General features: G+C 43.5%; 1 protein-coding gene across 1 annotated transcript in view; it reads right to left on the reverse strand.

Moving 5' to 3' along the window:
- The window catches only part of LOC124789943 (homeodomain-only protein-like), a 355,379-nt gene that overhangs the window by 133,017 nt on the left and 206,594 nt on the right, over positions 1 to 15,768 (reverse strand). The window contains exon 3 of the mRNA XM_047257473.1: positions 3,602 to 3,667. The gene's annotated coding sequence lies outside the window, so the exon portion shown is untranslated. The remainder of the gene's footprint in view (positions 1 to 3,601; positions 3,668 to 15,768) is intronic.

Consider the following 15,768-nt stretch of genomic DNA (forward strand, 5'->3'; position numbering starts at 1 on the left):
ACACATTTCTATTTTCATGCATCAGCTGCACATTTGTCACCGGAGTAATTATATGAAATGCCATATTACGCCTTTAACTCTGTAATGACATTTTAGATCTTAATAACCGAAAGTAATACATGATCTCGCAACATCCAATGTATTTACATTGGAATACAGACGTTATGTCAAAGTTGCGAGTTCATTTCTTATCTATACTTATTGACAACTAAAGTGCCAATACTGTTTGAAAGGCGTAATATGAAATTCAACTAATTACTATGGCGACAAATGTGCAGTTTATGTGTGGTTCCACAATCATATAACAATTTTCATTTTCTAAATTTGTAATATGGCAGTTCAAATATTATGACAAAAAAGTGTACTTAGCGTGTTTTAAGAAGCGGGACAAATGATCAGTTACGATTTGGAGCTGTATGTAACTAAACTAATATTTTCAACACCTGTCACTTCGCGGCTTCCAGTTCTTTCCCTTGTTTTTATTAAGTCAACATCACATAATTTGTCTTTAATTTAAACTGTGAACTCTAGCATCTAATGTGGATACTTGGGAACGTATAATCACACAGAGATGAGCACAAGCCCAAAACCGATCATATCTTAAATAATAAATCACTTTCAGTTGTGACTGGCAGCGGATCTCATTCTTATTCCTATGCCGGCCGAAGTGGCCGTGCGGTTAAAGGCGCTGCAGTCTGGAACCGCAAGACCTCTACGGTCGCAGGTTCGAATCCTGCCTCGGGCATGGATGTTTGTGATGTCCTTAGGTTAGTTAGGTTTAACTAGTTCTAAGTTCTAGGGGACTAATGACCTCAGCAGTTGAGTCCCATAGTGCTCAGAGCCATTTGAACCATTTTTTTCTTATCCCTATAAAGGAGCAGCCACGGAGTTCAAAAGTATCCATCATGAATAAAAATTCACAAAATAAATGTGGTTATTTTAGTACTATTAGAAATTTCTACGTTTGCAGCCCAAAGGAGAATAAAGCGAAAACGGATAAATGTACGTGTACTGGGATATGCCTCAGTTAATTTGGTTGTCTTTTTTTTTCTTTTTGCGAGTGCAGCTGTCAATAAATTGGTAACAACTGTGCTAACGTATTGGCTAAGAGCAGCTGCATATCGTACAAAGAGATAGTCGTTGGGAGTACAGTACTGGCTGAATATAAGTGTTGCTTTTCGGGATCAGAAAAACAAAATCCATTTTATGCATTACGTCCTCTTTCACCTGCTAGTTGGTCAGATTCGTTGTATATTCCGTGGAAAGTACGTAAACTGATTGTTAACAAAGACCATTCTTAATAATCAACGTATAACGTCATTCAACCCCTTGGTCGTATACATAGGGCGAAATCTTTGCATCAAACGTCTGGGGGTGATAGATCACATCATTGGGAACACTTTAGTTACAGACAAAATGTTCACAGACGCTTCCCGGCGACATTAGCGCCTTTTGTAATTGGTTATGTCACTGGGAGACAGCAGTAGGCACTCTGCAACATGCGTATACAATGTGTGTTGCCTATAATCCCGCTGTCTGTTTCGCGTGTAGGGGGTCGGCTGAGCAAAATTAAAGTTCATGATTAGCTTCTAAAACATCTTTCTCCCTTTAGACACTTTCGTCCTTAACATTTTCTTGTTTAAAATCACTCTATCAATTTATTGGGTTAGTCAGTATGCAGATGCAACGCACCTGGTTAGTAGACGCTGGTAGATCAACGAAATCTCGTCATCCCAGAGCTGGTCACTTTAATGAAAAGACGCCAAGAGTCGACAGAAAGCGTTTGACTCTAAGACTTCGAATAATCGCGCCGTATACACACTACCATATAAAATTGTTTCTAATAAGAGTAGAGATGTAGCTGTTGGTTCTAGTGGGTTATACTTCCCCTCATCTTTTTATGAAAGAAACTGGCGGTTGACAGGAGAAGCGTAAGGAAGGAGCCGTCAGTAAAGACTCAGTTGCGACTGGGAAAGTACACTACTGGCCATTAAAATTCCTACACCAAGAAGAAATGCAGATGATAAATGAGTATTCATTGGACGAATATATTAAACTAGAACTGATATGTGATTACATTTTCACGCAATTTGGGTGCATAGATCCTGAGAAATCAGTACCCAGAACAACCGCCTCTGGCCGTAATAATGGCCTTGATACGCCTTGGCGTTGAGTCAAACAGAGCTTGGATGGCGTGAAGAGGTACAACACGATACCACAGTTCATCAAGAGTAGTGACTGGCGTATTGTGATGAGCCAGTTGCTCGGCCACCATTGAGCAGACGTTTTCAATTGGTGAGAGATCTGGAGAATGTGCTGGCCAGGGCAGCAGTCGAACATTTGCTGTATCCAGAAAGGCCCGTAAAGGACCTGCAACATGCGGTCGTGCATTATCTTGCTGAAATGTAGTTTTTCGCAGGGATAGAATGAAGGGTTGAGCCACGGGTCGTAGCACACCTGAAATGTAACATCCACCGTTCAAAGTGCCGTCAATGCGAACAAGAGGTGACCGAGACGTGTAACCAGTGGCACCCCATACCTTCACGCCGGGTGATACGCCAGTATGACGATGACGAATACACGCTTCCAATGTGCGTTCACCGCGATGTCGCCAAATACGGATGCGACCGTCATGATGCTGTAAACAGAACCTGGATTCATTCGAAAAAATGACCTTTTGCCATTCGTGCACCCAGGTTCGTCGTTGAGTACACCACCGCAGGTGCTCCTGTCTGTGATGCAGCGTCAAGGATAACCACAGCCATGGTCTCCGAGCTGACAGTCCACGCTGCTGCAAACGTCGTCTAACTGTTCGTGCAGATGGTGGTTGTCTTGCAAACGTCCCCATCTGTTGACTCAGGGATCGAGACGTGGCTGCACGATCCGTTACAGCCATGCGGATAAGATGCCTGTCATCTCGACTGTTAGTGATACGAGGCCGTCGGAATCCAGCACAACGATCCGTATTACCCTCCTGAACCCACCGATTCCATATTCTGCTAACAGTCATTGGATCTCGACCAACGCGAGCAGCAATGTCGCGACACGATAAACCGCAGTCGCGATAGGCTACAATCCGATCTTTATCAAAGTCGGGAACGTGATGGTACGCATTTCTCCTCCTTACACGAGGCATCACAACAACGTTTCACCAGGCAACGCTGGTCAACTGCCGTTTGTGTATGAGAAATCGGTTGGAAACTTTCCTCATGTCACCACGTTGTAGGTGTCGCCACCGGCGCCAACCCTGTGTGAATGCTCTGAAAAGCTTACCATTTGCATATCACAGCATCTTCTTCCTGTCGGTTAAATTTTGCGTCTGTAGCACGTCATCTTCGTGTGTGTAGCAATTTTAATGGCCAGCAGTGCACATGGCGAAAAAAATCTTAGAACTAAATAGGCAAAGAACGCATTATCCAAACCAGTGTGGAAATACCGAATGCTAGCCCAATATCTTATAGCAGCGCCAAGTCTCTAATTCGCAGGAGTCTCTGCTTGAAAATATATCTCGTAAAGAAAAAGGTGGTCTCGTTGCTTGCGAGGAAAACTCTATAGTAGGTGTCAACAGGCTGTAAAGCAAAAACAAAGTGTATTTCCTTACCTTTAACGAAGAAAGTTTTGCTCAGTAGCTCACAAACAAATCAGCGCTCCCGTACAGATGCGGTACCTGAAACAATAGTGAATTGCTCTCATTCAGATTTCTGTAACAACTATCAACTTAGCTGAGCATTGCAGAAGAAAGGAGCCCCTCCCAAAATATATATACACTGTCTGACAAAAATGTGAAGCACCCAGAAGACATGGTCGGTTGTGAATCTAGCTTCGTGCACGTGCACATCATCAGCAGGTACGTTAATGATTATAGAGTTGCATTTCTATGGCATACACAGAACGGCCATCAGAGTGTGTTCATAGTGTTCGTGTTTATTGTTGTTACAGGGGCCGGTAAGGTATATAATGTGCGTGAACAGTGTCAGATGTTGAGTGATCGCTGTGAAGGCCACGAATATGCCGTGTACTCGTGTGAGACAATATATCAGTACGTGACAGTTTGGAAGGGGCTCATTGTGGGTCTCAGTTTGGGCGGTTGGTGGAATCGAGCAGTAACCAAATCTGTGAGGCTTTCGGATGTCACTGTGGATCCATGTTGGACAGCATATCCGGACGCATACACCCTAACTGAGCATAGGAAGGTCTGGCATGATCAGACAACAAGCAACCATAGCTAGCTCTGGTCGTCTGGAGTTTTCACTACATATACCGTGTTGAACTACATCACATATGGCAGGACTAAAGACTAGACCAATTTTTTGTTTAATGTAATGAGAAAATGTTTCTCCTTTCCAATTTTTTGGATTGTATTTAGGTATAAGACACAATTAGTTAATTTCATGTTCCATGAATCATTTGTATGATTAATAATAGTGATGTGGAACGTGTCAGTTTACATTCACGTTGCAGATTCATATGTAAAAATACCTGCCACATGTTGACGACACGTTAGATTTGTTTATTAAAAAAAAAAAAAACAGGTGGGGATTATTAATTCCTACCCACCACCTTTTACATATTACAAAAACAGAATTTTTTCTATTGAATAAAAGCAATGTCTAGTGTGCCGATTTTCGGCACGATTGTGTTCCGGCCGCGAGTGTTAAGGTCATTATTGGCCTCGCCAGAGATACTGGGGCGCCGAGTTGGCGGCCAGTGGCTCTCTGGCGACGAGGAGTGGAGGATTAGACAGTACCTAGCGAGGAGGACAGAACGGCAGACTGTTGGGGTCCGGATGGTCCGAATTGTGTATTTAATAATTTTGGCACTCTGTGGTTGTGGACTGATGGTGAAACCGAGGCGCTTGGGAATTCAACGCTGCTGTGGAACGATAAGCCGTGGGCTCTGCAATTGTATGGACGCAGTTTACGGCGAACTGTGGCCGATGTCGTTTGTGGGTGTTTGGCCACGGCAGATAAACAAGGCAGCGTTGGCCCAACCTGAACACGCTGTGCTGTAGCATGTTCGCCCACAATAAGGATATCATGATATTGGAGAAGAGAGTAGTGGAATACGGTACGTGTATTGACCTTCAGTGACTTCTGCGGTGTTAGTTTGACTAATTGTGTGGAGATTGAGCAGTAACAGTCACTTTTCAAAGGAATTGATAAGTGTGTAAAAGTGTGGCCAATGCCGGATGGGCGTTGTCATAAAGTTATTATATTTCTTATTCGTGAACATAATTTTGTTATCAGGATTACTCATTGGATAGATTTGAAATTCAGTTCTGCGCTGTAGTTCAGCGGGTTATAAATACTGTAATTTACCATATCTGCTAACTGTGAGTTTTGTATATGTTTTTATATCTGCGTGTTAAATGAAAGTTAATTCTGAAGTTTGAAAGGTACCTTTCTACCATAACGATTCTGTAAGTTTATATTTGGAAGTGATGTTATTTGCTACTGTTATTGGTTGAGAATTTATTACCCAAAGGAACGTCTACTTAATCAGTCTTTTATGAAGTGTTTTGACTTCTTGTTTTTGGTGAACTATTACTAATAAATTACGTAAATTAGTAATGCTGTGTAAGCAGTTATTGAAGGCACCCATCTCCATTAGCCAATCAGCCATGGCCAGTTGGGAACGGGCATGGATGCAACATCAGGGAACTAGAGGCTATTTGTTAAGTTGTGGTAACGCTAATCCTGTTGTTTGTTATTATTGTTGAAGTGTTTAGTCGCCCCTAAATTAAATAATAATTCTGCACACTAGGAGAGACTTTTTCAGTTTGTTTTCGAACTGAATTTCGCTGACTGTAGGACATTCTATATGACTGAGTAAGTGATTAAAAATTTTAGTGGGAGCAACATGCATGTACATCTATATGACTACTTGAACTGTCAGGTGCCTGGTAGAGGTTTAATCGAACCACTTTGACACTACTTCGCCAACGGCCTTGCCCCAGTGGTAACACCGGTTCCGGTCAGATCATCGAAGTTAAGCGCTGTCGGGCTGGTCTAGCACTTGGATGGGTGACCATCCGGTCTGCCGAGCGCTGTTTGCATGCGGGGTGCACTCAGCCCTTGTGAGGCAAACTGAGGGGCTACTTGATTGAGAAGTAGCGGTTCCGGTCTCGGAAACTGACATACGGCTGAGAGAGCGGTGTGCTGACCACATGCCCCTCCACATCCGCATTCAGAGACGCCTGTGGTTGAGGATGACACGGCGGCCGGTCGGTGCCGTTGGGCCTTCATGGCCTGTTAGGGAGGAGTTTTAGTTTAGTTTTGACACTACTTCTCTACCGTTCCACTCTCTAATAGCGCGCTGGAAAAGCGAACACTTAAATTTTTCTTGCGAGCTCTGATTTATTTTATTACAGTGACCATTTCTCCCTACGTAGGCAGGCGTCAAAAAAATATTTTCGCATTCGGGGGAGAAATTTGGAAATTGAAATTTCGTGTAAAGATCTCGCCGCAACGAAGAACCCCTTTGTTTCAATGATTGCTTCCCTCTCTCGCATATCATATCTGTACCACATTTCGCGATAATACAAAACGATCTGCCCTTCTTTGAACTGTTTCGAGATCCTCCGGCAATCCTATCTTGTAAGGATCCCATTCTGCGTAGCAATATTCCAGAAGAGGACGGACAAGCGTAGTGCAGGTAGTTTCTTTAGCAAACTTGTTGCATCTTCTAAGTGTCCTGCCAATAAAATGCAGTCTTCGATTCGTCTTCCCAATGACATTATCTACGTGATCGTTCCGATTTAATGTGTTCGTAGTTGTCATTCCTCGATGAACTGACAATCTTTAACTTTTGCATGATTTATCGTGTAACCAAATTTGCATCCCTTTTTGAGCTGAAAACAACTTCAATGTGGAATAAAGAATGTCATTTCTTGTTCTGATTTTGTAATTATGTACATCAGTGTTCTTTTTGAACTGTAGTAGGTTATGTAAAAGAAACTTCATGAGTTAATGAATGTACTGTGAATCAGTAGTGAAGGTGCTTAACTTCTTAAACAGATGTCTATAAGACGACAGTGAGTTTAGCACGACACATTATTCTTACAGCACGTTTCTGAACAATGAAGACGGAACGTTATTCTATCTGACACTGCTGAATGAAAATGCGCAAAGTATTTTAACTTACTGATTTGTCTTTCGAAAAGGTCTGCAATGAATCGTAAGTTATTCTGGAAGTTCCAAAACTTGTTTTTCCACTTTAAATTTTTATCAATGTGTCACCAAAAAGTTACGGTTTCCACCACAGTTATCATTTTCTCACTAAGTGTTACATTTAACATTAGAAAATGAGAGTGAGACCATATGCAGAAAGCCACTTTTTCAGGAACATTATTCATCATTCCTTACGTTGGGGCGCTTCCGTCCGGAACCGCGCGGCTGCTACGGTCGCAGGTTCGAATCCTGCCTCGGGCGTGGATGTGTATGATGTCCTTAGGTTGGTTAGATTGAAGTAGTTCTAAGTTCTAGGGGACTGATGACCCCAGAAGTTAAGTCCCATAGTGCTCAGAGCCATTTGAACCATGAGAGGTAATTGTAGAGATTTGGTATTCTCGGTTCGCTTTTGATACTGTGGTTCTCGGAATATCGAATTCCCTGACTTACGAAATTCAGTGTCCCATGCGTCAAGTTGCAACTACCATTCCGCGCTCAGCGTCTGTTAATTTCCTTCGTGCGACCATAATCATGTCGGAAACCGTTTCACATGAATCATCTGAGTACAAATGACAGCTCCACCAATGCGCTGCCCTGCGATACTGTCGCCATCTGTAGACGTGCATATCGATAACCCATGACTTTTGTCACCTCAGTGTATGTTTGGATTGATTACAACTCTCGTGTTGTCTCAAAGAATGAACTAATTGTTGTTGTATATTAAATGGAAGGTTTTGCGTATACGAGAAATAATAATGGACCTAAGATTGAGCCTTGTGGAACTCCGTAATTGATTCTCCCCATCCACAAGAATCTCTCTACTTAAACTGTTTGAATTATTAAGTAGAACATTCTGGAATCTTCTGGTAACATATAACATTCTCAACTGGTTGGATTTTCTGCATGCTGTAACCGTTTTTTTTTCCAGTTTTCACTGGCATTTGACTGGGACAAACGGACGACCATGTCAGTTTCGCCCTGGCACCATCGGACGTCGTCCGTGAAGGGATGTTTACAATCGGTAAGAGGCAGACGGCGGAAAGCGGTGCTTGGAGGGACGCCAGACCACGCACAGTGCCCACCCCTTGCGAAACGCGCAGCCAGGAATACGTGGGAGCGGACCAGCCGTCCGGTCCCTATTTTGAAAGACCTCGCGACCTTGCTCACCTACTCGTGCCCTGGGCCCGCCCCTCCACGGCAGAGGTAGAGGTCACGTCGTCACAGCCGCTGGCGACTACCTGCTGCAAGGTCTCCTTTGTTATGGGAATTCAGGGCACCTACTACGCGACTGTTTCGATTCGTTGCCAAACACCTGGACGAGTCCTAAAGAAGAGGTGTTATCATTTATAGATACAGTTTTGAAACAGTCAGTAACGTGGTACAGGAACATCAGTGCCCACATCTTCCATTAAGAATTACATACATGATTGAACTACATTTCACTTTCACTACATTTCAAGCCGAGAGAAAATAAATTTCCTCTTAAGCAGTAATGACGTTCTCTTATTTTTAAATGATATTTTCAGCTAGCGACGTAAGTTCATGGTGCAGTGGAACATCAAGGTAGGTGGTTGCAGCAACGGAGACTTCGATATGTTGCTATCACATTAGCTCAAACTTTTTGAGTTTCCTATATGTTGCAGGATACAGAGCATAAGCACTTGGAGTCCACAATCTGCACCTACAACTTTAGTTGCCATACATACGTAGTGTACAGCTGCGTAAGATATGTTTTAAGGATTATTCTTTCAGTGTAGTCTTGGTTTAGCTAATTACCCTCCTTTAATTACCCTCGTTGCGATATGAGAAAGTTTCCTGCCATTATGAAATGTAAAATAAAGTTTGTCAAATTGCGCTTGTTCACTAGTAGGTCATACTTCACATAAAGCGGTAAAATTTCAAGGCATTGATAACCATGGTGACAATCTTTTATGAACTCATAGGTTAAAGTTTAAAGAAGCGATAGGCTTTCAAAATGAAGAGCGAGGTCGTTAAGTTCAAACTCGATAAACAATACTATGTCCGTCACAGGGTTTGTACAAAATCGGTCATACCTGGGAAAACAGAAAAAAAATCTGCTCGGTAAAATGACTTGTCTGTCGAACTGGAGACCACAGTGAATGTTTTCGAAATACGCTGGTGTCAAGAATTAAAGCAACAAACCGCTGTTTCCCGGTCCTGTGTGTAATTCACGATATAATCATGCAAACTGTCAGTGGATGTCCGTACGATCGCGTTCTGCCGAGAAGATGGCATTCCGGTCAACGGACAACCACGCCAACGATGACGTCAGGGCACCTATCAAACAGGGCGAAAGGCAAAGGTCCCGAGTTCGAGTCTAGGTCCGGCACACAGTTTTAATCTGCCAGGAAGTTTAAACAGGATAGTGTTTGCCGTGTAGTTCCACATACAGAGTCACAGACGGTGCAGAATGGCACAGAGAAGACGTGTACCAGGCTCTCTGCGATGGATTGCCATTGGAAGAATGGAGGCAGGACAGTCGCAAAGCCGGCCGGAGTGGCCGTGCGGTTCTAGGCGCTACAGTCTGGAACCGGGCTGCCGCTACGGTCGCAGGTTCGAATCCTGCCTCGGGCATGAATGTGTGTGATGTCCTTAGGTTACTTAGGTTTAAGTAGTTCTAAGGTCTAGGCGACTGATGACCTCAGAAGTTAAGTCCCATAGTGCTCAGAGCCATTTGACAGTCGCAAATTTATGTGGCCCGATAGCTTAAGGTGAATCGTTCTGCTGTTTCTCGGATGTGGCGACAGTTTATAGAGACTGAAACTTTATTCCGAAGACTAGGGCAGGACCGACCACGTGTGACTTCAGAAATAGAGGACCGTTATTTGGCTGTAAGGGCATGACGGTACCGCCTCAGTACTGCACGGCAACTGGCATCTGACCTCACAGCATCCACTGGACGTTTTGGATCGAGGTAAAAGGTATACAGAAGGCTTCGGCAGAGTGGCCTTTACTGTCGGAGACGTGCTGTATGTCGCGTCTTCACAGAAGGAAACGTCTAGAGTTGAGTCGTTCACATGCCACCTGAACGGTCGAACAGTGGGCCAATATTCTCTTCAAAGATGAGTTCAGATTTGGTCTGGAGAGTGATTCTAGACGGATTCACATCTGGAGGGAACGTGGAACACGATTTCGGGACCCAAACATTGTGTAAAGAGACCGATATCGAGGAAGATCGCTAATGGTGTTAGGAGGATTGTGTTGACCGCTCGAACAAATCGTCATGAAATTGTACGAGAGAATCGGCAAGGTTTAATTTCTGTCAGGTATCGTGATGAGATCTTGGGACCTCATGTGCGGTTACTGCGAGGTGCTGTGGGCCCAGACGATAATGCTCGACCTCATAGAGCACGGGTGGTTGATGTTTTCTTGGAAACGAAAGATATGGCGTGACCTGCTTGCTCTCCCAATTTGTAGCCCATAGAGCACACCTGGGGTGCACTTGGGAAACGGGTTGCATCAAGTCACCATCCACCAACCAGTCTCCAAGACTTGCAAGTAGCTCTGCGAGAAAAATAATTGATGACATCATTCACAGCATGTCCTATCGTTGTCAGGCATATATTCCTGCCAGAATTGGTCAAACCCCCCACTGAGCACATTAACCAGCTGTGTGCAAATCCGTTAAGTTGGAAGAAAAGCGAAACTTTTTGCCTTCCGTTATGCATGTTGGAGTTGTTTACGTTCCGTATTCTTTAGATTCTTTTTAGTTTACTACCGCCTGTTTCTACTGGTTTGCGGCAAAATAAACGCAACCTTGCAAAATTTCCGTTTGTTGCTTTAATTTTGGACAACAGTGTATTTTTAATTATGCAACGCAATCTCATTTATTTCTAGCGAAAGCATCAGCTTCGGTCGTCTTCCGCAATGGTGGGACTGAAACACGGCTTGTGTTTTATGATCTGAGACTGGCCGACGCCGGCCGAAACCGGTAATTTCGTTGGAAATAAACGTGGCTGCGCTGGATAATTAAATTATTTTCAAGAACTTCTTTTGACGTTCTCAGGGAGGAGAGCGTCTACCGGCCGGCCGGTGTGGCCGTGCGGTTAAAGGCGCTTCAGTCTGGAACCGCGTGACCGCTACGGTCGCAGGTTCGAATCCTGCCTCGGGCATGGATGTGTGTGATGTCCATAGGTTAGTTAGGTTTAATTAGTTCTAAGTTCTAGGCGACTGATGACCTCAGAAGTTAAGTCGCATAGTGCTCAGAGCCATTAGAGCGTCTACAACACCAGTTGAGTTTTCAACATGGGAAGAACCAGCGTACAAGATTATCTGAAGCCAGCAACCGAAGAAAGGCCAACGGTATTCGTGGTGGAACAAGAGGTTACTCCGGAAACAGTGAGCGTTCGTTTCCTCGACACTGGTTGCGCCAGTACGTCACTGAGGTCATTGTCGTTGCAGCAAACCACCTTGCAGTACGCAGCTGAACACTCCGTGCGTAGCATAACACTGCCGCAATTCCTCCTCCGATTTCTCCCACTCACAAGGCAATTCTGTGCATTCTTCTCATCAGAAATTGACTTGAAGAATATGTGCAGTTTGTACCAAGATTCCTGAGTTCATAGACTATTTTGCATGGCCGTCCCAAATAATAAACTGCCTGACAAAACAAGCGAAGCAACCAGAAGTGGAGATGGAAACGAAATGAAACTTCGCGGGTTGGAAAAGTAATGTGATGTTATTACAGTGATCGCAAAATCGAATCGAAGTTACAAAGAACTTACTGAGGCAAGCCAGCCTGGGTGATAGGAGTGGGACAGAGATTACGCGTGAGTTGATCCTAAACGTGTTGTATCAAGGACAGACCTGGGAATCACGCGGACAGTTCACAGAAACACGCGCTGTGTGTGGACGGTCATTATCGTACTGAAAAATGGCACCGCGATACTGTCACATGAGGGGTAACGCATTAGTATAGTCACCTACAGACATACCCAATGGCTCACTGCACCATGATTCCGGGAGTAACACCGCTGTGGCTGTCCAAAACATTGGAAGAATGGGACCTGTCCCAAGGTCTTCGTCACACTCGCCGATGATGGTCATCCATTTAACAACGAAATTCGCCAACAGCCGTGCAGTTGAGATATTATTTTATTTTATTTCTACTGCCACTTTCGGCATTCCATTATGCCATCAGTTACTCGAAGGAAGCACTTGGAATACGGTTTAGAACTCATGAAATCCAGGAAAATATGACCCAGTATGTCAATGTAGCTTATTTTTGGAAGATGCATGCTGGGCTTGAAGATGGCACAATGGAATGCCGAAAATAAAATAACATCTCGACTGCACGACCTTGGCGAATTTCATTGTTAAATGTTTGACCAGCCGCTGTCCCATGTCCACAATGGATCAACAGAGACGAGAATGGCATCCATGGTGGTGCACAGCCGCTATACATTTCTGAACACAATGCCATGCCAGTCATCAGTAGTCCACGCTTCTTGAACACACGACAGCATTCCAAAAGCAGCCATTTGTGGTGTTGTTTTAAAGCCAGCCTACGCATATGACGGTAATTCCATAGTCCGGTTGCTGCTAATCCCCGTACAGTGGTGTGGGAGGACGTAGAATGCTGCAGGGAGTCCATTATTTTTTCTTCGATGCCAGGCATAGATGTGAAGGGGTTGCCATGTACTTGGTGCACAATATGGTGACCATCCCTTGTGGTGGTCAGACGTAGTCCGGCGATGAGTATACCTGCCCTCACGTTCTCGTACAGTCCAACATCAGGCCACCGTCACATCCGAATGTTCCACAAATCTGAATATTGCAGGATTCGACCAGCCGGCCAAAAGAAGCCTCGAAATGAAGCCTCTTTCAAAATTTGTCACGTGCTGATAACATAATCTCACACGAGTACGCGACATCTCCGTGTACCTCATAGGGATAATTCAACATCTGAAGCTGTTCACGCTCCTTATATATCCTACGAGGCCTGGTGACAACCCTAATACACTCCGATGTCCGTTCCACCTGTCACATAGAATTCCACCTCTAATCATTTAGGTACTCGCCAAAGGTATGTACGAGTAAGAAATTATACTGACATCCAACTATGTCTTCTTCATGCTTCACTTTGTTTGTCAGGCAGTCTATCTGAATAAGCCAAACAGTCAGTCAGTGCCGTGGGCAATTAATTAATCTCAGGCGAGACGGACCGAGGGGTACTACCAAAATCTAATATTTTATTGCCGAATGTGTTTCGATATATTTGTCCCATCATCAGGAGATACTTCTCTCTAGCTTTGTAAAATACAAAACAACTTCAACACACGAAGTGTGAAAGTGTGAGAGAAAGAAGGTAAAAAAAAAAGTTCAAATGAGGCGTCAGAACGAGCATGAAAATAGATGAACACCAATAGAGTCCAAGCACACAACTGGTCCATAGTGCTCAGAGCCATTTGAACCATTTGAACCACACAACTGGTATATAAACACTGTGCTTCGTGAAGTTGGACGTGCGTATTTCTGCAACAAGTGTGGACGCAGTTGAGAACAGAAAGCACGAGAAGAACTTTAAGTAGTCGGAAAGTATAGTCGGTAACATTATCGTACAGAAAAATGACATTTAATGATACAGCGAGGTACCAGTAACCTCCCCACCCACTACTGCTTAAGTATACAATAGCTCCATTTTAAGAAAAGTTAGTATTTTTTTGGGTATCTCAGCCTTAATCCCGTCATACCTCCTAAACTATATGTTGTACAATGGTATAATTTCCCAGGTACATTAAAGGGCATACGTAGATACTGTCTGCACAATATGTTGGGAATAGAGTTAGTAGCCAAGAAATAATACTTGATGTCAATGCCTTATAGCTAGAACATCGAAAATTTCTTTCATTATTTTTAGGGTGAGGGATTCAACGATACAAAGTTTAGAAAAGGTTTGAAATTATACATAAAATTTATTGGAAGCCACTAAGTGCTGTTATTCTCAAATTCTAGATGAATAGAGTCTGGGTGATTTCCGCGCAGTGAGTTATGCCGCCTCAACACACATACAGGGCGTTTCCGTAATGGCGTTACAAACCTTCAGGCATGATGCAGAAAGGTAAATATACAAATCTGAGATGTTAGCCGCCTAGTAATGTAGATGCGTCATCTGCGGACCCAGATACAAGAGTCGGAAACAGGAAATACCGTTTTCTGCGTCAGAAAAGAGACAAGTGTAGTAAGGTGCGAATTTGGGGAGACGAAGACGGTCTTGGTTCAGTCCTATGCAATTAAGAGATGGTTCTGCGAACTTTCCCACAATTATCTAGTTATATATTAGACATCGGATTCACATTACACACACAATCCAAAAAATATAGGTTCTGAGAAACCTCTGGTTAAACTTTAATTTATGGCAGTCCACATTTTAAAAAAGTAAAGACCTAGAAATGGAGCAATGAATTAAAAAGCTTGATCATTTGGAGCTCTGAGCATAACGGGAATGTGATACATGACAAATTAAACGTTCACTTAGAATTTTAGTTTCAGTTATCCACATTGAGACGTAGTGGTCAATATTAGGTTTTGTTGGTTAATTTTTTGTATCTAGCAGGATTTCTTCAGTAGACATAGTATCTTGTGTTCGAAATTTTTTGATTTTCAGTATTAATCAAACTTTATTGGTACATGAGTACAAATATGTTTTGCCAGTATTTTATAAGTTTAATTGTAGCTCGTTGCATATATTGGATTTAGTCATTAAGAGATCAGTAATTCAAAAGAGGTGTCATCCACACTCATATTAGAAATATAAAAACATGCAGTTTCTATTTCCTAACGATATACGACTGCGTTCTCGGGGTGAAAACAATCTACACTGAAGGAATACAGGGTGGGCCAGAAAATATTTCATGCATCTCAAGTTAGGGAACCCAATTTACATCATCCACCCCAGGAGTCGATTGCGTGTGTTGGGTTGCTCATCTTGAGGAAAAAAAGGAAAAAAGAAATATCGCCAAGGAATTATCCGAATGTGACGGAAATCGCTAGAGGTGATGCACATGTGCAGACAAACAAATGATTACAGTTCCAGAAAAAAATTGATGATTTATTCAAGAAAAAGAGCTTCATAAACTAAGCAAGTCAGTGACGCGTTGGTCCACGTCTGGCCCTTATCCAAGCAGTTATTCGGCTTGGCACTGGTGACGAACTTGTCAGATGTCCTCATAAGGGATATCGTGCCAAATTCTGTCAAATTGGCGCGTTAGCGAGTCAAAATCCCAAACGGCTTGGAGCGTCCTGTCCATAATGCTCCAAACGTTCTCAATTGGAGAGAGATCCGGCGGCCTAACTGATCAGGGTAGGGTTTGGCAAGCTCGAAGACAAGCAACAGAAACTCTCGTCGTGTGCGGGCGGCGTTATCTTGCTGAGATACAAGCCCAGGATGGCTTGCCGTGAAGGGCAACAAAACGGGGCATAGAATATCGTCGACGTGCAGTTGTGCTGTAAGGTTGCCGCGGATGACAATGAAAAGGGCTCTGCTGTGTAAAGAAATGACAGCCCAGATGATCACTCTTGGTTATCGGGCCGTATGGCGGACGACAGTGGTGTTGATATCCCACCACTTTCCAGAGCG

Source organism: Schistocerca piceifrons, chromosome 3 (assembly GCF_021461385.2).
Source record: "Schistocerca piceifrons isolate TAMUIC-IGC-003096 chromosome 3, iqSchPice1.1, whole genome shotgun sequence".
Classification (NCBI taxonomy): Eukaryota; Metazoa; Arthropoda; class Insecta; order Orthoptera; family Acrididae; genus Schistocerca; species Schistocerca piceifrons.